Source organism: Oncorhynchus masou, unplaced genomic scaffold, assembly GCF_036934945.1.
Source record: "Oncorhynchus masou masou isolate Uvic2021 unplaced genomic scaffold, UVic_Omas_1.1 unplaced_scaffold_4308, whole genome shotgun sequence".
In the NCBI taxonomy this organism is placed as follows: Eukaryota; Metazoa; Chordata; class Actinopteri; order Salmoniformes; family Salmonidae; genus Oncorhynchus; species Oncorhynchus masou.
In genome coordinates, this window is record NW_027010702.1 from 1 (window position 1) to 22,500 (window position 22,500).

At 47.1% G+C, this 22,500-nt stretch overlaps 1 pseudogene; it reads left to right on the forward strand.

The window, feature by feature from the left end:
* Nucleotides 1–4,045: 4,045 nt before the first annotated feature.
* LOC135535004 (protein mono-ADP-ribosyltransferase PARP6-like) overlaps nucleotides 4,046–22,500 on the forward strand; it is an 18,815-nt pseudogene continuing 360 nt past the window's right edge.

Below are 22,500 nucleotides of genomic sequence, written 5' to 3' on the forward strand. Positions count from 1 at the left end.
ACAGACAGTTATTGAGTGTAAAGATGACACAGACAGTTATTGAGTGTAAAGATGACACAGACAGTTATTGAGTGTAAAGATGACACAGACAGTTATTGAGTGTAAAGATGACACAGACAGTTATTGAGTGTAAAGATGACAGACAGTTATTGAGTGTAAAGATGACACAGACAGTTATTGAGTGTAAAGATGACATGGACAGTTATTGAGTGTAAAGATGACAGACAGTTATTGAGTGTAAAGATGACACAGACAGTTATTGAGTGTAAAGATGACACAGACAGTTATTGAGTGTAAAGATGACACAGACAGTTATTGAGTGTAAAGATGACACAGACAGTTATTGAGTGTAAAGATGACACAGACAATTATTGAGTGTAAAGATGACACAGACAGTTATTGAGTGTAAAGATGACACAGACAGTTATTGAGTGTAAAGATGACACAGACAGCTATTGAGTGTAAAGATGACACAGACAGTTATTGAGTGGTAAGATGACACAGACAGCTATTGAGTGTAAAGATGACACAGACAGTTATTGAGTGTAAAGATGACACAGACAGTTATTGAGTGTAAAGATGACACAGACAGTTATTGAGTGGTAAGATGACAGACAGTTATTGAGTGTAAAGATGACAGACAGTTATTGAGTGTAAAGATGACACAGACAGTTATTGAGTGTAAAGATGACACAGACAGTTATTGAGTGTAAAGATGACACAGACAGTTATTGAGTGTAAAGATGACACAGACAGTTATTGAGTGTAAAGATGACATTTACATTACATTTACATTTAAGTCATTTGGCAGACGCTCTTATCCAGAGCGACTTACAAATTGGTGAATTCACCTTATGACATCCAGTGGAACAGCCACTTTACAATAGTGACAGACAGTTATTGAGTGTAAAGATGACACAGACAGTTATTGAGTGTAAAGATGACACAGACAGTTATTGAGTGTAAAGATGACACAGACAGCTATTGAGTGGTAAGATGACACAGACAGCTATTGAGTGTAAATGGGAATTTACTTTTTTCACACAGGGAGAATTGGGTATTGTATAGCTTCAATGAAATGAATGAAATAAGTATCTATGTGTTGTGACTCTCACTGTGTGGAGATTAGGAATGATTCTATCTATGTTGTTACCTCTCACTGTGTGGAGATTAGGAATGATTCTATCTATGTGTTGTGACTCTCACTGTGTGGAGATTAGGAATGATTCTATCTATGTGTTGTGACTCTCACTGTGTGGAGATTCGGAATGTTTTACTGGAGAGCAAGGCTAACATATAGCCCCTTGGCTCCGTTAGCCAGCTGATCCTACAGTACAGCCCCTTGGGCTCCGTTAGCCAGCTGATCCTACAGTACAGGCCCTGGCTCTGTTAGCCAGCTGATCCTACAGTACAGCCCCTTGACTCTGTTAGCCAGCTGATCCTACAGTACAGCCCCTTGGCTCTGTTAGCCAGCTGATCCTACAGTACAGCCCCTTGGCTCTGTTAGCCAGCTGATCCTACAGTACAGCACCTTGGCTCTGTTAGCCAGCTGATCCTACAGTACAGCCCCCTGGCCTCTGTTAGCCAGCTGATCCTACAGTACAGCCCCTTGGCTCTGTTAGCCAGCTGATCCTACAGTACAGCACCTTGGCTCTGTTAGCCAGCTGATCCTACAGTACAGCCCCTGGCTCTGTTAGCCAGCTGATCCTACAGTACAGCCCCTTGGCTCTGTTAGCCAGCTGATCCTACAGTATAGCCCCTTGGCTCTGTTAGCCAGCTGATCCTACAGTACAGCCCCTTGGCTCTGTTAGCCAGCTGATCCTACAGTACAGCCCCTTGGCTCTGTTAGCCAGCTGATCCTACAGTACAGCCCCTTGGCTCTGTTAGCCAGCTGATCCTATAGTACAGCCCCTTGGCTCCGTTAGCCAGCTGATCCTACAGTACAGCCCCTTGGCTCTGTTAGCCAGCTGATCCCAGAGTACAGCCCCTTGGCTCTGTTAGCCAGCTGATCCCAGAGTACAGCCCCTTGGCTCTGTTAGCCAGCTGATCCTATAGTACAGCCCCTTGGCTCTGTTAGCCAGCTGATCCTGCAGTACAGCCCCTTGGCTCTGTTAGCCAGGTGATCCTACAGTACAGCACCTTGGCTCTGTTAGCCAGCTGATCCTACAGTACAGCCCCTAAGCTCTCCTCAGAGTACATGCATATTTTAAGTAATTTAGCAGGCGTCTCACGATCAGTCCATTCAGCTAAAGTAGCAAAAATAACCACAATAACCTCAGAATCCTTACAAGCTAAATCTTCTTCGACATACGTACAAAATCAGCGTTAGTAAAGGAAACACAAGTAGCCTGCTTCGTTGTTTTGTAGGTTTGTTAGGAGGTACTGACCCCGTGAAACATCTGATCAGAACTTCCAATGGACTGTAACGCATCATTTTATTTTTCCTTTATTTAACCAGGCAAGTCAGTTAAAAACAAATTCTTATCTTCAATGACGGCCTAGGAACAGTGGGTTAACTGCCTGTTCAGGGGCAGAACGACAGATTTGTACCTTGTCAGCTCGGGGATTTGAATTTGCAACCTTTTGGTTACTAGTCCAATGCTCTAACCACTAGGCTACACTGCCGCCCCACTAGGACACCCTGCCGCATTTTGTGTACTCCCTGTTGTACTCCCTGTTGTATTCTCTGTTGTACTTCCTGTTGTATTCTCTGTTGTACTTCCTGTTGTATTCTCTGTTGTACTTCCTGTTGTATTCTCTGTTGTACTTCCTGTTGTATTCTCTGTTGTACTTCCTGTTGTATTCTCTGTTGTACTTCCTGTTGTATTCTCTGTTGTACTTCCTGTTGTATTCTCTGTTGTACTTCCTGTTGTATTCTCTGTTGTACTTCTTGTTGTATTCTCTGTTGTATTCTCTGTTGTACTTCCTGTTGTATTCTCTGTTGTACTTCCTGTTGTACTCTCTGTTGTACTTCCTGTTGTATTCTCTGTTGTACTTCCTGTTGTATTCTCTGTTGTACTTCCTGTTGTACTCTCTGTTGTATGTTGTATTCTCTGTTGTACTCTCTGTTGTACTCTCTGTTGTACGTTGTACTCCCTGTTGTATTCTCTGTTGTACTTCCTGTTGTAATCTCTGTTGTATGTTGTATTCTCTGTTGTACTTCCTGTTGTACTCTCTGTTGTACTTCCTGTTGTATTCTCTGTTGTACTTCTTGTTGTATTCTCTGTTGTACTTCTTGTTGTATTCTCTGTTGTACTTCTTGTTGTATTCTCTGTTGTATTCTCTGTTGTACTTCCTGTTGTACTCTCTGTTGTACTCTCTGTTGTATGTTGTACTCCCTGTTGTACTCCCTGTTGTACTCCCTGGTGTACTCCCTGCTGTACTCTCTGTTGTACTCTCTGTTGTACTCTCTGTTGTACTCCCTGTTGTACTCCCTGTTGTACTCTCTGTTGTATGTTGTACTCCCTGTTGTACTCCCTGTTGTACTCCCTGGTGTATTCTCTGTTGTACTCCCTGTTGTACTCCCTGTTGTACTCCCTGTTGTACTCCCTGTTGTACTCTCTGTTGTATGTTGTACTCCCTGTTGTACTCCCTGTTGTATTCTCTGTTGTACTCCCTGCTGTACTCTCTCTGTTGTACTCCCTGTTGTACTCCCTGTTGTATTCTCTGTTGTACTCCCTGTTGTACTCCCTGTTGTATTCTCTGTTGTACTCCCTGTTGTACTCCCTGGTGTACTCCCTGTTGTATTTGAAGGTATTGTGTTCAGTGTAATATTCTATTTTACTCTCTGTCATGGCCATCTGGTTTTGATTGTTAGGTGAATATGTTTTGTGTGGTTGTGTGTCAATGCTGTGGTGTTAACTGGTTCTTTTCTCTCTCTCTCTCTCTGTCTGTCTCTCTCTCTCTCTCTCTCTCCCTCTCTCTCTCTCTCTCTCTCTCTCGTGTGTGTGTGTGTTCTTTTTGAAGCTATTCTGTCTAGTTCTGTTTAAGGTAGTTAACTAACAGGGTTTGTCTCTAAGGTACATGTGTTGTTGTCTCTCTGTAGGAGGGCTGTGCTACTGACCTCTACAGACATCCTCAGCTGGACATGGACATAGATTCGGTGAAGGCCATCTACGCTGACACGGCTGTCTCCGTCAGGTACGACAAGTTACATAGAAACCTTGGCATTGCTTAACTTACTGACAGAGATAGTAGGATGTGGTTTGAGTTAACGGGGGGAGGTGGGGGTACAATGGGAAGTCATCTGCTCTCAATGAAATGCTTGTTATCATTTCACACGTATGGAAAAGTACGAAAGAGTACGAAAATACACAGATGTCTGGATAAGAACGTCTGCTAAATGACTAGAGTGTAAATGACTCATGACCTTCTTCCTGTCTTCTTCTTCCTCCTCTCCAGAGAGCATGGGTCTATTGACGATGTGGACGTTGACATGCTAATCAATGTCAGCTTCCTGGATGTGAGTCGACTACACTACTCACCATGATCATGATATGCATCACATACAAGTATATATTTTAAGTTCTATATATAGATGTCCCTGGGGATCTTCCCATGTCGATGTCCCTGGGGATCTTCTCATGTTGTCTAGGAGGTCCCTGGGGATCTTCTCATGTTGTCTAGGATGTCCCTGGGGATCTTCTCATGTTGTCTAGGAGGTCCCTGGGGATCTTCTCATGTTGTCTAGGATGTCCCTGGGGATCTTCTCATGTTGTCCCAGGAGGTCCCTGGGGATCTTCTCATGTTGTCTAGGAGGTCCCTGGGGATCTTCTCATGTTGTCTAGGAGGTCCCTGGGGATCTTCCCTTGTTGAGGTCCCTGGGGATCTTCTCATGTTGTCTAGGAGGTCCCTGGGGATCTTCTCATGTTGTCTAGGAGGTCCCTGGGGATCTTCTCATGTTGTCTAGGAGGTCCCTGGGGATCTTCCCATGTTGTCTAGGATGTCCCTGGGGATCTTCCCATGTCGATGTCCCTGGGGATCTTCTCATGTTGTCTAGGATGTCCCTGGGGATCTTCTCATGTTGTCTAGGATGTCCCTGTGGATCTTCTCATGTTGTCTAGGAGGTCCCTGGGGATCTTCTGTTGTTGATGTCCCTGGGGATCTTCTCATGTTGTCTAGGAGGTCCCTGGGGATCTTCCCATGTTGTCTAGGATGTCCCTGGGGATCCCATGTCGATGTCCCTGGGGATCTTCTCATGTTGTCTAGGATGTCCCTGGGGATCTTCTCATGTTGTCTAGGAGGTCCCTGGGGATCTTCTCATGTTGATGTCCCTGGGGATCTTCTCATGTTGTCTAGGAGGTCCCTGGGGATCTTCTCATGTTGTCTAGGAGGTCCCTGGGGATCTTCTCATGTTGTCTAGGAGGTCCCTGGGGATCTTCTCATGTTGTCTAGGAGGTCCCTGGGGATCTTCTCATGTTGATGTCCCTGGGGATCTTCTCATGTTGTCTAGGAGGTCCCTGGGGATCTTCTCATGTTGTCTAGGAGGTCCCTGGGGATCTTCTCATGTTGTCTAGGAGGTCCCTGGGGATCTTCTCATGTTGTCTAGGATGTCCCTGGGGATCTTCTCATGTTGTCTAGGAGGTCCCTGGGGATCTTCTCATGTTGTCTAGGGGAGGTCCCTGGGATCTTCTCATGTTGTCTAGGGAGGTCCCTGGGGATCTTCTCATGTTGTCTAGAGGTCCCTGGGGATCTTCTCATGTTGTCTAGGAGGTCCCTGGGGATCTTCTCATGTTGTCTAGGATGTCCCTGGGGATCTTCTCATGTTGTCTAGAGGTCCCTGGGGATCTTCTCATGTTGTCTAGGAGGTCCCTGGGGATCTTCTCATGTTGTCTAGGATGTCCCTGGGGATCTTCTCATGTTGTCTAGGAGGTCCCTGGGGATCTTCTCATGTTGTCTAGGATGTCCCTGGGGATCTTCTCATGTTGTCTAGAGGTCCCTGGGGATCTTCTCATGTTGTCTAGGATGTCCCTGGGGATCTTCTCATGTTGTCTAGGAGGTCCCTGGGGATCTTCTCATGTTGTCTAGGATGTCCCTGGTGATCTTCTCATGTTGTCTAGGATGTCCCTGGGGATCTTCCCATGTTGATGTCCCTGGGGATCTTCTCATGTTGTCTAGGATGTCCCTGGGGATCTTCTCATGTTGTCTAGGAGGTCCCTGGGGATCTTCTTCATGTTGTCTAGGATGTCCCTGGGGATCTTCCCATGTTTCTGACACAGTTTCCTGTCTTGTCTCCAGGATGAAGTAGCCAGGGCCTGGAAGATCATCCCAACAGAGCCTATTATTGTCCGGTTGCGCTTCACTGTCCCAATACCTGAATGGACCAGCACCCTCTGTGGAGGTCTTCCAACCTTCTAACAGAGAAGGATTCAGCCTGGGACTACAGCTGCAGAAGTGAGCATCATAAGACTCCCCCTCTGACTATAGACCCAGAGTTCTATTCTAGTCTAGTCTAGTCTAGTCTAGTCTAGTCTAGTCTAGTTTAGTCTAGTCTAGTTTAGTCTAGTCTAGTTTAGTCTAGTCTAGGTTTAGTCTAGTTTAGTCTAGTCTAGTCTAGTCTAGTCTAGATTAGTCTAGTTTAGTCTAGTCTAGTTTAGTCTAGTCTAGTCTAGATTAGTCTAGTCTAGTTTAGTCTAGTTTAGTCTAGTCTAGTCTAGATTAGTCTAGATTAGTCTAGTTTAGATTAGTCTAGTCTAGTTTAGATTAGTCTAGTCTAATTTAGTCTAGTTTAGTCTAGTCTAGTCTAGATTAGTCTAGATTAGTCTAGTTTAGATTAGTCTAGTCTAGTTTAGTCTATCTAGTCTAGATTAGTCTAGTCTAGATTAGTCTCTGCCTAGATTAGTCTAGTTTAGTCTAGTCTAGTTTAGTCTAGTCTAGTTTAGATTAGTCTAGTCTAGTTTAGTCTAGTTTAGTCTAGTCTAGTCTAGATTAGTCTAGATTAGTCTAGTTTAGATTAGTCTAGTCTAGTTTAGATTAGTCTAGTCTAATTTAGTCTAGTTTAGTCTAGTCTAGTCTAGATTAGTCTAGATTAGTCTAGTTTAGATTAGTCTAGTCTAGTTTAGTCTAGTCTAGTCTAGATTAGTCTCGTCTAGATTAGTCTAGTTTAGTCTAGTCTAGTTTAGTCTAGTTTAGTCTAGTCTAGTCTAGATTAGTCTAGATTAGTCTAGATTAGTCTAGTTTAGATTAGTCTAGTCTAGTTTAGATTAGTCTAGTCTAATTTAGTCTAGACTAGTCTAGATTAGTCTAGTCTAGATTAGTCTAGTTTAGATTAGTCTAGTCCAGAGTAGTCTAGTCTAGTTTAGATTAGTCTAGTCTTGTTTAGATTAGTCTAGTCTAGTTTAGATTAGTCTAGTCTAGTTTAGTCTAGATTAGTCTAGTCTAGTCGAGACTAGATTAGTCTAGTTTAGATTAGTCCAGTCTAGTCTAGATTAGTCTAGTCTAGTTTAGCCTTGTTTAGCTTAGTCAATATCTCACCAACACAGTAGAAGTGTAATTTTCTGCTCAAACCATTCACTGGAAAGCATTATAACTACGCTATTATACATGCTATAATATCTGTCTGGAAGGACTATTGTTGGTACATTTAGGCAGCCCCCCCCTCCCCACATTATACATGCTATAATATCTGTCTGGAAGGACTATTGTTGGTACATTTAGGCAGCCCCCCCCTCCCCACATTATACATGCTATAATATCTGTCTGGAAGGACTATTGTTGGTACATTTAGGCAGGGCTGCCCCCCCCCCCCATAACCAGAGTGTGATTTCAAATCAAAATCTGCTACATAGGTTTTAATATTAAAACTACTAAGAATGTGAAAAGATACATCTTTGGAGGCAATGGAGTGGACAGAACAAAAAGCAAAGCAATGGACGTGAGTGATGACATCTCTCTCTCTTCTTCTTCCTCCTCCTCCTCCTCCTCCTCCTCCTCCTCCTCCTCTCTCCCTCTCAGGGTCATCTCTAGCTTTGTGTCCCAGCAGTGGAAGTACCTGAGTAATGAAACCCTCACGGCACAACAGAAGACCAGACACACTTGGTTCAAACCTGGAGGAACCATCAAGAGGTTCAGGGCTGGACTCAGCATCCTCTCGCCCATATCCAAGTACACAGCTGCAGTCCACACTCAGCCTCAGTGCACTTCTGTATCATTAGACCAGTGGTGTATTCTGAATAGGTTTAAGCAATATGACATCAATTCCATCCAACCTATTAGAAGGCAAGATGAAGGAATTACCAAATTTCACAAACCTATCAAATCGTCAGATATACAATGTTAGGTCTAAGGTTTGTTTCTCCAAAGGCTTGTAGTTTCATGGATCTTTCGTTCTCAGTGTCATCGCATTCTCTGCTCCCTTCCCTGTGTGACCCAGGTCCAGTGGCCAAGAGCATGTTCTGAAGGTGAAGATGATTGGACCGGAGCTGAAAGTGAATCGCCTTGTGAATCGGACAATGGCTTACACCATCAAGAACACCAGAGGAGAACTCCTCACGTACACAACTAATGGCAAGGTATGGCCAGGACCTATCATCAGCTATCCTCAACTACCTACCTAGTATGGCCAGGACCTCATCATCAGCTAGGTAGGACCTTTTTGTTCCATGTGGAACTCCTTTTAAGTTCCATGTAGAACCCTCTGTTGAAAGGGTTCTACATGGAACCCAAAAGGGTTCTACCTGAAACTAAAAGCGTTCTGGAACCAAAAAGGGTTCTTCTAAGGGTTCTCCTATTGGGACAGCTGAAGAACCTTTTTAGGTTCGAGATAGCATCTTTTTTTCTGAGTGCAAGTCTCATTAATGCCATGTTAGCCTGGTTTCTGTACCCTTATGATTGCTGTGGCAACAAAACACAAATAAATACAGAACCGAGCTAATGCCATATATGGTTACTAAAATGCTTGAAATTGTTGTAACTTGTTTGTGTATTTGCTCATTCAAATTAGCCATCTTCAGTGTCCACATTATGTTCATCATGTTTTGGTTTCTATCCATCCATGTGACGTCACGTCCTCTCTTCTCTCCTCAGAGGGTGGCGGTGTCTGCCCTCAAGTCTCCGGCTCACATCACAACTAAACAGCTGATTGAGCTGCTGTTCTCATCCCAAGCCTTTATTCAGTGCAAGTCAGCCCCCACCCTGCAACATGGGTTCTTAGTACAGGTAAAGACTAATACCTTTGCTCTAACTGACATAATATGCAATTCTTCCTGAACCGTCAGCAAATTTAGTGAATGAGTGAGTGATTGATGTAATGGGCTCTTGTAGAAACTGTATAAAGAGCATTTATACAGTATTCAGGTTAATCTCATGTTTTGTACAGTATCCAGATTAATCTCAGGTTTTAAACAGTATTCAGGTTAATCTCAGGTTTTAAACTATATCCAGGTTAATCTCAGGTTGTATACAGTATCCAGGTTAATCTCAGGTTTTAAACTATATCCAGGTTAATCTCATGTTTTATACAGTATCCAGGTTAATCTCAGGTTTTATACCGTATCCAGGTTAATCTCAGGTTTTAAACTATATCCAGGTTAATCTCAGGTTGTATACAGTATTTAGGTTAATCTCATGTTTTATACAGTATCCAGGTTAATCTCATGTTTTATACAGTATCCAGGTTAATCTCATGTTTTAAACAGTATCCAGGTTAACCTCATGTTGCCAGACGGCAAACAAACCCTTGAACAGCTTGAGGCAAGGCTATTTTTCAGATGTGTTTACTGAGGCAGAAATATAACCACAGTAACGGGGGATATTATAATTTTCTCATCTGCTATAGCAATACGTCACAACATTGACTGATTCCTTTCTGTGTGGATTGTAGGTAATGAAATACGCAGAACAGAGAATCCCCACTCTGAATGAATACTGTGTGGTCTGTGACGAACGACACATCTTTCAGTACGCCTCTATGTTGAAGGTATGCTCTCTTAAAACTGTTTGTTATTTAGTCCGGATAATTCTGAGACATTATTGGGGGACAATACATGCTTACTACAACCACATAACAATGAATTATACATGCAGTATATAAGTAAAGTTAATTCAAATATTCTGTTAACTGGATGGCTTTACTACAGAAATATAGTAGTTACTATAATAGTTGGATTTTATCTGAGTGTTTACCTCCTGCATTGTGTAGCAGGGAACTGTGTGTGTTTACAGCCTGCAGTGTGTAGCAGGGAACTGTGTGTGTTTACAGCCTGCAGTGTGTAGCAGGGAACTGTGTGTGTTTACAGCCTGCGGTGTGTAGCAGGGAACGGTGTGTGTTTACAGCCTGCAGTGTGTAGCAGGGAACTGTGTGTGTTTACAGCCTGCAGTGTGTAGCAGGGAACTGTGTGTGTTTACAGCCTGCAGTGTGTAGCAGGGAACTGTGTGTGTTTACAGCCTGCAGTGTGTAGCAGGGAACTGTGTGTGTTTACAGCCTGCAGTGTGTAGCAGGGAGCTGTGTGTGTTTACAGCCTGCAGTGTGTAGCAGGGAACTGTGTGTGTTTACAGCCTGCAGTGTGTAGCAGGGAACTGTGTGTGTTTACAGCCTGCAGTGTGTAGCAGGGAACTGTGTGTGTTTACAGCCTGCAGTGTGTAGCAGGGAACTGTGTGGTTTACAGCCTGCAGTGTGTAGCAGGGAACTGTGTGTGTTTACAGCCTGCAGTGTGTAGCAGGGAACTGTGTGGTGTTTACAGCCTGCAGTGTGTAGCAGGGAACTGTGTGTGTTTACAGCCTGCAGTGTGTAGCAGGGAGCTGTGTGTGTTTACAGCCTGCAGTGTGTAGCAGGGAACTGTGTGTGTTTACAGCCTGCAGTGTGTAGCAGGGAACTGTGTGTGTTTACAGCCTGCAGTGTGTAGCAGGGAACTGTGTGTGTTTACAGCCTGCATTGTGTGTAGCAGGGAACTGTGTGTGTTTACAGCCTGCAGTGTGTAGCAGGGAGCTGTGTGTGTTTACAGCCTGCAGTGTGTAGCAGGGAACTGTGTGTGTTTACAGCCTGCAGTGTGTAGCAGGGAACTGTGTGTGTTTACAGCCTGCAGTGTGTAGCAGGGAGCTGTGTGTGTTTACAGCCTGCAGTGTGTAGCAGGGAACTGTGTGTGTTTACAGCCTGCAGTGTGTAGCAGGGAGCTGTGTGTGTTTACAGCCTGCAGTGTGTAGCAGGGAACTGTGTGTGTTTACAGCCTGCAGTGTGTAGCAGGGAGCTGTGTGTGTTTACAGCCTGCAGTGTGTAGCAGGGAACTGTGTGTGTTTACAGCCTGCAGTGTGTAGCAGGGAACTGTGTGTGTGTTTACAGCCTGCAGTGTGTAGCAGGGAGCTGTGTGTGTTTACAGCCTGCAGTGTGTAGCAGGGAACTGTGTGTGTTTACAGCCTGCAGTGTGTAGCAGGGAGCTGTGTGTGTTTACAGCCTGCAGTGTGTAGCAGGGAGCTGTGTGTGTTTACAGCCTGCAGTGTGTAGCAGGGAGCTGTGTGTGTTTACAGCCTGCAGTGTGTAGCAGGGAACTGTGTGTGTTTACAGCCTGCAGTGTGTAGCAGGGAGCTGTGTGTGTTTACAGCCTGCAGTGTGTAGCAGGGAGCTGTGTGTGTTTACAGCCTGCAGTGTGTAGCAGGGAGCTGTGTGTGTTTACAGCCTGCAGTGTGTAGCAGGGAGCTGTGTGTGTTTACAGCCTGCAGTGTGTAGCAGGGAGCTGTGTGTGTTTACAGCCTGCAGTGTGTAGCAGGGAGCTGTGTGTGTTTACAGCCTGCAGTGTGTAGCAGGGAACTGTGTGTGTTTACAGCCTGCAGTGTGTAGCAGGGAGCTGTGTGTGTTTACAGCCTGCAGTGTGTAGCAGGGAGCTGTGTGTGTTACAGCCTGCGTGTGTGTAGCAGGGAGCTGTGTGTGTTTACAGCCTGCAGTGTGTAGCAGGGAACTGTGTGTGTTTACAGCCTGCAGTGTGTAGCAGGGAGCTGTGTGTGTTTACAGCCTGCAGTGTGTAGCAGGGAACTGTGTGTGTTTACAGCCTGCAGTGTGTAGCAGGGAACTGTGTGTGTTTACAGCCTGCGGTGTGTAGCAGGGAACGGTGTGTGTTTACAGCCTGCAGTGTGTAGCAGGGAACTGTGTGTGTTTACAGCCTGCAGTGTGTAGCAGGGAACTGTGTGTGTTTACAGCCTGCAGTGTGTAGCAGGGAACTGTGTGTGTTTACAGCCTGCAGTGTGTAGCAGGGAGCTGTGTGTGTTTACAGCCTGCAGTGTGTAGCAGGGAGCTGTGTGTGTTTACAGCCTGCAGTGTGTAGCAGGGAGCTGTGTGTGTTTACAGCCTGCAGTGTGTAGCAGGGAACTGTGTGTGTTTACAGCCTGCAGTGTGTAGCAGGGAACTGTGTGTGTTTACAGCCTGCGGTGTGTAGCAGGGAGCTGTGTGTGTTTACAGCCTGCAGTGTGTAGCAGGGAACTGTGTGTGTTTACAGCCTGCAGTGTGTAGCAGGGAGCTGTGTGTGTTTACAGCCTGCAGTGTGTAGCAGGGAACTGTGTGTGTTTACAGCCTGCAGTGTGTAGCAGGGAACTGTGTGTGTTTACAGCCTGCGGTGTGTAGCAGGGAACGGTGTGTGTTTACAGCCTGCAGTGTGTAGCAGGGAACTGTGTGTGTTTACAGCCTGCAGTGTGTAGCAGGGAACTGTGTGTGTTTACAGCCTGCAGTGTGTAGCAGGGAACTGTGTGTGTTTACAGCCTGCAGTGTGTAGCAGGGAACTGTGTGTGTTTACAGCCTGCGGTGTGTAGCAGGGAACTGTGTGTGTTTACAGCCTGCAGTGTGTAGCAGGGAACTGTGTGTGTTGACAGCCTGCAGTGTGTAGCAGGGAGCTGTGTGTGTTTACAGCCTGCAGTGTGTAGCAGGGAACTGTGTGTGTTTAGAGCCTGCAGTGTGTAGCAGGGAGATGTGTGTGTTTAGAGCCTGCAGTGTGTAGCAGGGAGATGTGTGTGTTTACAGCCTGCAGTGTGTAGCAGGGAACTGTGTGTGTTTACAGCCTGCAGTGTGTAGCAGGGAGCTGTGTGTGTTTACAGCCTGCAGTGTGTAGCAGGGAGCTGTGTGTGTTTACAGCCTGCAGTGTGTAGCAGGGAACTGTGTGTGTTTACAGCCTGCAGTGTGTAGCAGGGAACTGTGTGTGTTTACAGCCTGCGGTGTGTAGCAGGGAGCTGTGTGTGTTTACAGCCTGCAGTGTGTAGCAGGGAACTGTGTGTTTTACAGCCTGCAGTGTGTAGCAGGGAGCTGTGTGTGTTTACAGCCTGCAGTGTGTAGCAGGGAACTGTGTGTGTTTACAGCCTGCAGTGTGTAGCAGGGAACTGTGTGTGTTTACAGCCTGCGTGTGTAGCAGGGAACGGTGTGTGTTTACAGCCTGCAGTGTGTAGCAGGGAACTGTGTGTGTTTACAGCCTGCAGTGTGTAGCAGGGAACTGTGTGTGTTTACAGCCTGCAGTGTGTAGCAGGGAACTGTGTGTGTTTACAGCCTGCAGTGTGTAGCAGGGAACTGTGTGTGTTTACAGCCTGCGTGTGTAGCAGGGAACTGTGTGTGTTTACAGCCTGCAGTGTGTAGCAGGGAACTGTGTGTGCTGACAGCCTGCAGTGTGTAGCAGGGAGCTGTGTGTGTTTACAGCCTGCAGTGTGTAGCAGGGAACTGTGTGTGTTTAGAGCCTGCAGTGTGTAGCAGGGAGATGTGTGTGTTTAGAGCCTGCAGTGTGTAGCAGGGAGATGTGTGTGTTTACAGCCTGCAGTGTGTAGCAGGGAACTGTGTGTGTTTACAGCCTGCAGTGTGTAGCAGGGAGCTGTGTGTGTTTACAGCCTGCAGTGTGTAGCAGGGAACTGTGTGTGTTTACAGCCTGCAGTGTGTAGCAGGGAACTGTGCGTGTTTTCTTTCTATACCTTGGGAGTGATGGCAGGAGCTGCAGAGGAGGTGTCGAATGGAGCAGAGGTAAGACAAATACACACACACAAACACAAAAACATACAAACATACAAACACACACACACACACACACATCAGTGATTATAACTACCGTACTGGGTTTTGACCTCCAGGTAGTGGACTTGTTGGTAGCCATGTGCCGGGCAGCTCTGGAGTCCTCCCGGAAGAGCATCATCTTCGAGCCATACCCCTCTGTGGTCGACCCATTCAACCCCAAGTCTCTGGCCTTCAGTCCCAAGGTACTGTTGTCGACCCATACAACTCCAAGTCTCTGGCCTTCAGTCCCAAGGTACTGGACTAGCACAATGTTCAGGCCACATGACCTCATCAACTCACTGCAGAACTGGCTGATAAATCAGAGTTTACAGTGGTGTGAGACCTGGCTGATGAATCAGACTTTACAGTGGTGTGAGACCTGGCTGATGAATCAGACTTTACAGTGGTGTGAGACCTGGCTGATGAAGCAGACTTTACAGTGGTGTGAGACCTGGCTGATAAATCAGACTTTACAGTGGTGTGAGACCTGGCTGATGAAGCAGACTTTACAGTGGTGTGAGACCTGGCTGATACATCAGACTTTACAGTGGTGTGAGACCTGGCTGATGAAGCAGACTTTACAGTGGTGTGAGATCTGGCTGATGAAGCAGACTTTACAGTGGTGTGAGACCTGGCTGATAAAGCAGACTTTACAGTGGTGTGAGACCTGGTTGATAAAGCAGACTTTACAGTGGTGTGAGACCTGGCTGATAAATCAGACTTTACAGTGGTGTGAGACCTGGTTGATAAATCAGACTTTACAGTGGTGTGAGACCTGGTTGATAAAGCAGACTTTACAGTGGTGTGAGACCTGGCTGATAAATCAGACTTCAGTCAGTGGTGTGAGACCTGGTTGATAAAGCAGACTTTACAGTGGTGTGAGACCTGGCTGATAAATCAGACTTTACAGTGGTGTGAGACCTGGCTGATAAAGCAGACTTTACAGTGGTGTGAGACCTGGCTGATGAAGCAGACTTTACAGTGGTGTGAGACCTGGCTGATAAATCAGATTTTACAGTGCGCACCGAATGTCTGACCATTAAAAGTATCTCTTACAGGTCTTCCTTTTTACTGAAACTAACCTGTATCACGTGTTTTCTTCTGTCACAGAAGAAGAGCTACGATCGACTGCAGAAAGCTCTGGACAGCATCATGACCATCAGGGAGATGACCCAGGTGACTAACGCAACCAATGAAATCACACATTCAAACGTGTTCAAATGTCTCTTCATCTACCGACTCATTCACTTTACTATGTATGATCACAAACTGTTTTTCAGGGTCCGTATTCATCAATCAAGAAACAGATGGACACCATAGATCCTCTTGCTCACCCTCTGCTTCAATGGATCACATCAAGCAACAGATCACATATTGTCAAGCTACCGCTGAACAGGGTACGCTGGGACAATACCGCTGTTCATTCACTGCCTGGAGGTAGCAGCTGATAATATGTGGAAGACAGTGGTAAAAAAACAAAAAGGCTACCAGTGCCTAGTTTTTTTTGTAATCAGTGCTTCTCAACTTTTTGGGGGTGTGTACCCAGGGGCGCAACTTTGATTTTAAAAGTGAGGGGGACATAACTTTAAAAATATATATATATATTTTTTATCCAGTCGGATAAACACTCCAAACAGCCTACCCGACCGCTCTGAGGCGTCCGCATGGTCCTAAAGCACACCGTTGCCTCGTTTTGTATCACATTCCTATGATAAAACTGGGGGGGGACAAAAAATGCAATTTCAGAGTGTTGGGTGGGGGGGACATGTCCCCAGTGAAAGTTGCTCCCCTGACTGTACTCCAGTCACATTTTGTTCTGCTCAAAGTGTCAGCCACATGTCCAGCTTCACCCTCATACACTGGACATTCTCTTGTGCGTTTTTCTTTTCCCTAATTCTTTTCCTCCTACATAGCAACTGAAGTTCATGCACACTCCACATCAGTTCCTGTTGACCAGTAGCCCTCCTGCTAAAGAAGCTCGCTTCCGTGTCGCTAGGAAACTATATGGCAGCACCTTCGCATTCCAGTATGTCTCTCACTCACACACACATACACACACCATTCTATAGTCACTCGAACATCTCTGTCATTCTGTTTCTCCAGCGGTTCCCACATAGAGAACTGGCATTCTATTCTGAGAAATGGACTTGTCAACGCCTCATGCACAAAACTGCAGGTATGTAACACTCAAAGCAACAAACACATTCATTTGAAAGGATGAAAATGTAATCTTAGATAATTGTACCAAGGGACAACAATTCTAGATCTCCTGTCTATCTGATATGGTAGTCTTTTAAAAAGTTTTTAAAAAAGAAGCTATTTTTCCTTCAACTCTGATAAAATGGTTACCTTCAGTTCACCCTTTGTTCAAATGTCCTTCAGTTCACCCTTTGTTCAAATGTCCTGTACAAGCTGCATGGTGCTGCATACGGGAAGGGTATCTACCTGAGTCCTGTCTCTAGCGTCTCATATGGATACTCAGGAATGGGTAAAGGACAGCACCACGTGACCACCAAACAGGAGCTGGGAAAACGTTACAATCGTATCAACACCGTACAACAGGTACATCTGAAGACATTGACATACTGTACAACAAAACACACTACTGGAACAGAAATACATACAGGCACATCTAAGTAAAGAAATGATTTTGTTCCAAGTTATATTGAATGTGTTTTTACAGTAACTCTTTGTCCTTCCAGGAAAGACGGGGCCAGTCCAGGTTTCTTCAGAGCAGGAATTTAAACTGCATCGCACTTTGTGAAGGTACAGAAAACAATCCTTTCACCTTCCAGTACAACTTATCATTATGATATCAAAATAAACAGACATGACTGTCCTGCATTTGTAGCCTGAAGCTTATTTGATTGGTCTATGAATCAGGTTTTTTCCCAATAGTCTGTCGTGGAGCCCCCCCCCGCCCCGGTCTATAAAATGTATAAAGCAATCGATTGACTGATAGATTGATTATTGTTTCCTCAGTGATAACTTCAAAGGACCTTCAGAAACATGGGGACACGTGGGTGTGTCCAATACCCGACCACGTCTGTACACGATTCTTCTTTGTGTGAGCATGGAGCTTCAGTAAACTACACACGACAACAAACATTCACTGACCTTTCAATCCCCTTTCACTGACCTTTCAATCCCCTTTCACTGACCTTTCAATCCCCTTTCACTGACCTTTCAATCCCCTTTCACTGACCTTTCAATCCCCTTTCACTGACCTTTCAATCCCCTTTCACTGACCTTTCAATCCCCTTTCACTGACCTCTCAATCCCCTTTCACTGACCTCTCAATCCCTTTTCACTGACCTTTCAATCCCCTTTCACTGACCTTTCAATCCCCTTTCACTGACCTTTCAATCCCCTTTCACTGACCTCTCAATCCCCTTTCACTGAAACACAACATAGCTATTAGGACTACATACATCAGGGTTGTGTTTATTAGACACCAAATGAAAGAAAACAGACTGAAACAGGGAGCGACTACCATGGACTTGTCCAAAAACACATTTTCTGTTATGAACTTGAGTGAAGACCCAAAAGCGGTTTTAACAGAAAACAGAGTTCTTTAATGAAAAAACAGGAATGGCATAAATCCTCTTCCAACGCTGTCAGCGGAACAAAAAGAACGTTAGTATAGTGCAGGATGCACCTGCCAGGCAGACTCCGACAGGACAGGACAAGGTGGAAGCAAACGAGACGACAGCTTGCTTCTGGCATCAAAAACACAAACAAGAATCAGACACTGAAAGTAGCAGGAACAGAGAGAGAAATAGAGACCTAATCAGAGGGGGAAGAGAGAACAGGTGGGGAAGAGTGAATGAGCTAGTTAGGGCAGATGTAGAACAGCTGAAGAATGAGAGACAGAGAAGGTAACCTAAAAAGACCAGCAGAGAGAGACAGAGTGAAGAGAAAGGACAGGAACAGACATAACAAGACATGACAGTACCCCCCCCCACTCACCGAGCGCCTCCTGGCGCACTCGAGGAGGAAACCTGGCGGCAACGGAGGAAATCATCGATCAGCGAACGGTCCAGCACGTCCCGAGAGGGAACCCAACTCCTCTCCTCAGGACCGTACCCCTCCCAATCCACTAGGTACTGATGACCACGGCCCCGAGGGCGCATGTCCAAAATCTTACGAACCCTGTAGATGGGTGCGCCCTCGACAAGGATGGGGGGAGGGACGAGCGGGGGCGCGAAGAACGGGCTTAACACAGGAGACATGGAAGACCGGGTGAACGCGACGAAGATAGCGCTGGAGAATAAGTCGCACTGCGACAGGATTAACGACCTGAGAAATACGGAACGGACCAATGAACCGCGGGGCCAACTTGCGAGAAGCTGTCTTAAGGGGAAGGTTCTGAGTGGAGAGCCATACTCTCTGACCGCAACAATATCTAGGACTCTTGGTCCTACGCTTATTAGCGGCCCTCACAGTCTGCGCCCTATTACGGCAAAGTGCCGACCTGACCCCCTTCCAGGTGCGCTCGCAACGCTGGACAAAAGCCTGAGCGGAGGGGACGCAGGACTCGGCGAGCTGAGATGAGAACAGCGGAGGCTGGTACCCGAGGCTACTCTGAAAAGGAGATAGACCGGTAGCAGACGAGGGAAGCGAGTTGTGGGCGTACTCTGCCCAGGGAGCTGTTCTGACCAAGACGCAGGGTTACGAAAAGAAAGACTGCGTAAAATGCGACCAACAGTCTGATTGGCCCGTTCGGCTTGACCGTTAGACTGGGGATGAAAGCCGGACGAGAGACTGACGGAAGCCCCAATCAAACGGCAAAACTCCCTCCAAAATTGAGACGTGAACTGCGGGCCTCTGTCGGAAACGACGTCAGACGGAAGGCCATGAATTCGGAAAACATTCTCGATAATGATCTGAGCCGTCTCCTTAGCAGAAGGGAGCTTATCGAGAGGAATGAAATGAGCCGCCTTAGAGAATCTATCGACAACCGTAAGAATAACTGTCTTCCCGCTGATGAAGGCAGTCCGGTGATAAAATCTAAAGCGATGTGAGACCACGGTCGAGAGGGAATGGGAAGCGGTCTGAGGCGGCCGGCAGGAGGAGAGTTCCCAGATTTAGTCTGCGCGCAGACCGAACAAGCGGCGACAAATCGACGCGCGTCACGTTCCCGAGTGGGCCACCAGAAACGCTGGCGAATGGAAGCGAGCGTACTCCGAACGCCGGGGTGGCCGGCTAACTTGGCAGAGTGGGCCCACTGAAGAACGGCCGGACGAGAAGGAACGGGAACGAACAGAAGGTTCCTAGGACAAGCTCGCGGCGACGGAGTGTGAGCGAGTGCTTGCTTTACCTGCCTCTCAATTCCCCAGACAGTCAACTCCGACAACACGCCCCCTCAGGGAGAATCCCATCGGGGTCGGTGGAGACCTCAGAAGAACTGAAGAGACGAGATAAAGCATCAGGTTTGGTGTTTTTTGAGCCCGGACGATAAGAAATAACAAACTCGAAACGAGCGAAAAACAGAGCCCAACGAGCCTGACGCGCATTAAGTCGTTTGGCTGAACGGATGTACTCAAGGTTCCTATGGTCAGTCCAAACGACAAAAGGAACGGTCGCCCCTCCAACCACTGTCGCCATTCGCCTAGGGCTAAGCGGATGGCGAGCAGTTCGCGATTACCAACATCATAGTTACGTTCTGACGGCGATAAGCGATGAGAGAAAAACGCGCAAGGATGGACCTTGCCGTCAGAGAGAGAGCGCTGAGAAAGAATGGCTCCCACGCCCACCTCTGACGCGTCAACCTCAACAACAAACTGTCTAGAGATGTCAGGTGTAACAAGAATAGGTGCGGATGTAAAACGATTCTTAAGAAGATCAAAAGCTCCCTGGGCGGAAACGGACCACTTAAAGCACGTCTTAACAGAAGTAAGGGCTGTGAGAGGAGCTGCCACCTGACCGAAATTACGGATGAAACGACGATAGAAATTAGCGAAGCCCAGAAAGCGCTGCAGCTCGACGCGTGACTTAGGAACGGGCCAATCAATGACAGCCTGGACCTTAGCGGGATCCATCTTAATGCCCTCAGCGGAAATAACGGAACCGAGAAAAGGGACAGAGGCGGCATGAAAAGTGCACTTCTCAGCCTTCACATAAAGACAGTTCTCCAAAAGGCGCTGGAGGACGCGCCGCACGTGCTGAACATGAATCGAGAGAGACGGTGAAAAAATCAGGATATCGTCCATGTAAACGAAAACAAAAATGTTCAGCATGTCTCTCAGGACGTCGTTAACTAGTGCCTGAAAGACAGCTGGAGCGTTAACGAGGCCGAAAGGAAGAACCCGGTATTCAAAGTGCCCTAACGGAGTGTTAAACGCCGTCTTCCACTCGTCCCCCTCCCTGATGCGCACGAGATGGTAGGCGTTACGAAGGTCCAATTTGGTGAAAAACCTGGCTCCCTGCAGGATCTCGAAGGCTGAAGACATAAGAGGAAGCGGATAACGATTCTTAACTGTTATGTCATTCAGCCCTCGATAATCCACGCATGGGCGCAGGGACCCGTCCTTCTTCTGAACAAAAAAACCCCGCTCCGGCGGGAGAGGAGGAGGAGACTATGGTACCGGCGCCGAGCGAAACCGACAAATAATCCTCGAGAGCCTTACGTTCGGGAGCCGACAGAGAGTATAATCTACTCCCGGGGGGAGTAGTTCCCGGAAGGAGATCAATACTACAGTCATACGACCGGTGTGGAGGGAGAGAAGTGGCCTTGGAACGACTGAACACCGTGCGCAGATCGTGATACTCCTCCGGCACCCCTGTCAAATCGCCAGGCTCCTCCTGTGAAGAAGAGACAGAGGAAACAGGAGGGATAGCAGACATTAAACAGGTTACATGACAAGAAACATTCCAGGATAGGATAGTATTACTAGACCAATTAATAGAAGGGTTATGGCGCACTAGCCAGGGATGACCCAAAACAACAGGTGTAAAAGGTGAACGAAAAATTAAAAAAGAAATGGTTTCGCTTATGATTACCAGAGACAGTGAGGGTTAAAGGCAGCGTCTCACGCTGAATCTTGGGGAGAGAACTACCATCTAAAGCGAACAAGGCCGTGGGCTCCCTAACTGTCTGAGAGGAATGTCATGTTCCCGAGCCCAGGTCTCGTCCATAAAACAGCCCTCCGCCCCAGAGTCTATCAAGGCACTGCAGGAAGCAGATGAACCGGGCCAGCGGAGATGGACCGGAAAGGTAGTGCGTGATCCAGAAGGAGAGGCCTGAGTAGTTGCGCTCACCAGTAGCCCTCCTCTTACTGATGAGCTCTGGCTTTTACTGGACATGAGGTGACAAAATGACCAGCGGAGCCGCAGTAGAGACAGAGGCGATTGGTGATTCTCCGTTCCCTCTCCTTGGCCGAGATGCGGATACCCCCAGCTGCATAGGCTCAGCATCCGAGCCGGCGGAGGAGGGTGGCAGTGATGCGGCAGGTGGCAGTGATGTGGAGAGGGGAGCAACGGAGAACGCGAGCTCCTTTCCACGAGCTCGGCGACGAAGATCAAACCGTCGCTTCATGCGAATAGCGAGAGCTATTAAGGAGTCCAGACTGGAAGGAACCTCCCGGGAGAGGATCTCATCCTTAACCTCGACGAGGAGACCCTCCAGAAAACGAGCGAGCAAAGCCGGCTCGCTCCAGTCACTAGAGGCAGCGAGAGTGCGAAACTCAATAGAATAATCCGTTATGGATCGATTCCCCTGACATAGGGAAGACAGGGCCCTGGAAGCCTCCTCGCCAAAAACAGAGCGGTCAAAAACCCGTATCATCTCCTCCTTAAAGTCCTGATACTGGTTAATACACTCAGCCCTCGCCTCCCAGACTGCCGTGCCCCACTCACGCGCCCGTCCGGTAAGGAGAGAAATGACGTAGGCGATGCGGGCTGCGCTCCTGGAGTAAGTGTTGGGCTGGAGAGAGAACACCACATCACACTGAGTGAGGAATGAGCGGCACTCAGTGGGCTCCCCAGAGTAACACGGCGGGTTGTTGATCCTGGGCTCCGGAGACTCGGAAACCCTGGAAGTGGGCGGTGGATCGAGGTGGAGTTGGTGAACCTGTCTTGTGAGGTCGGAGACTTGGACGGCCAGGGTCTCAACGGCATGTTGAGCAGCAGACAATTCCTCCTCGTGTCTGCCTAGCATCGCTCCCTGGATCTCGACGGCGGAGTGAAAAGGGTCCGGAGCCGCTGGGTCCATTCTTGGTCTGATTCTTCTGTTATGAACTTGAGTGAAGACCCAAAAGCGGTTTTAACAGAAAACAGAGTTCTTTAATGAAAAAACAGGAATGGCATAAATCCTCTTCCAACGCTGTCAGCGGAACAAAAAGAACGTTAGTATAGTGCAGGATGCACCTGCCAGGCAGACTCCGACAGGACAGGACAAGGTGGAAGCAAACGAGACGACAGCTTGCTTCTGGCATCAAAAACACAAACAAGAATCAGACACTGAAAGTAGCAGGAACAGAGAGAGAAATAGAGACCTAATCAGAGGGGGAAGAGAGAACAGGTGGGGAAGAGTGAATGAGCTAGTTAGGGCA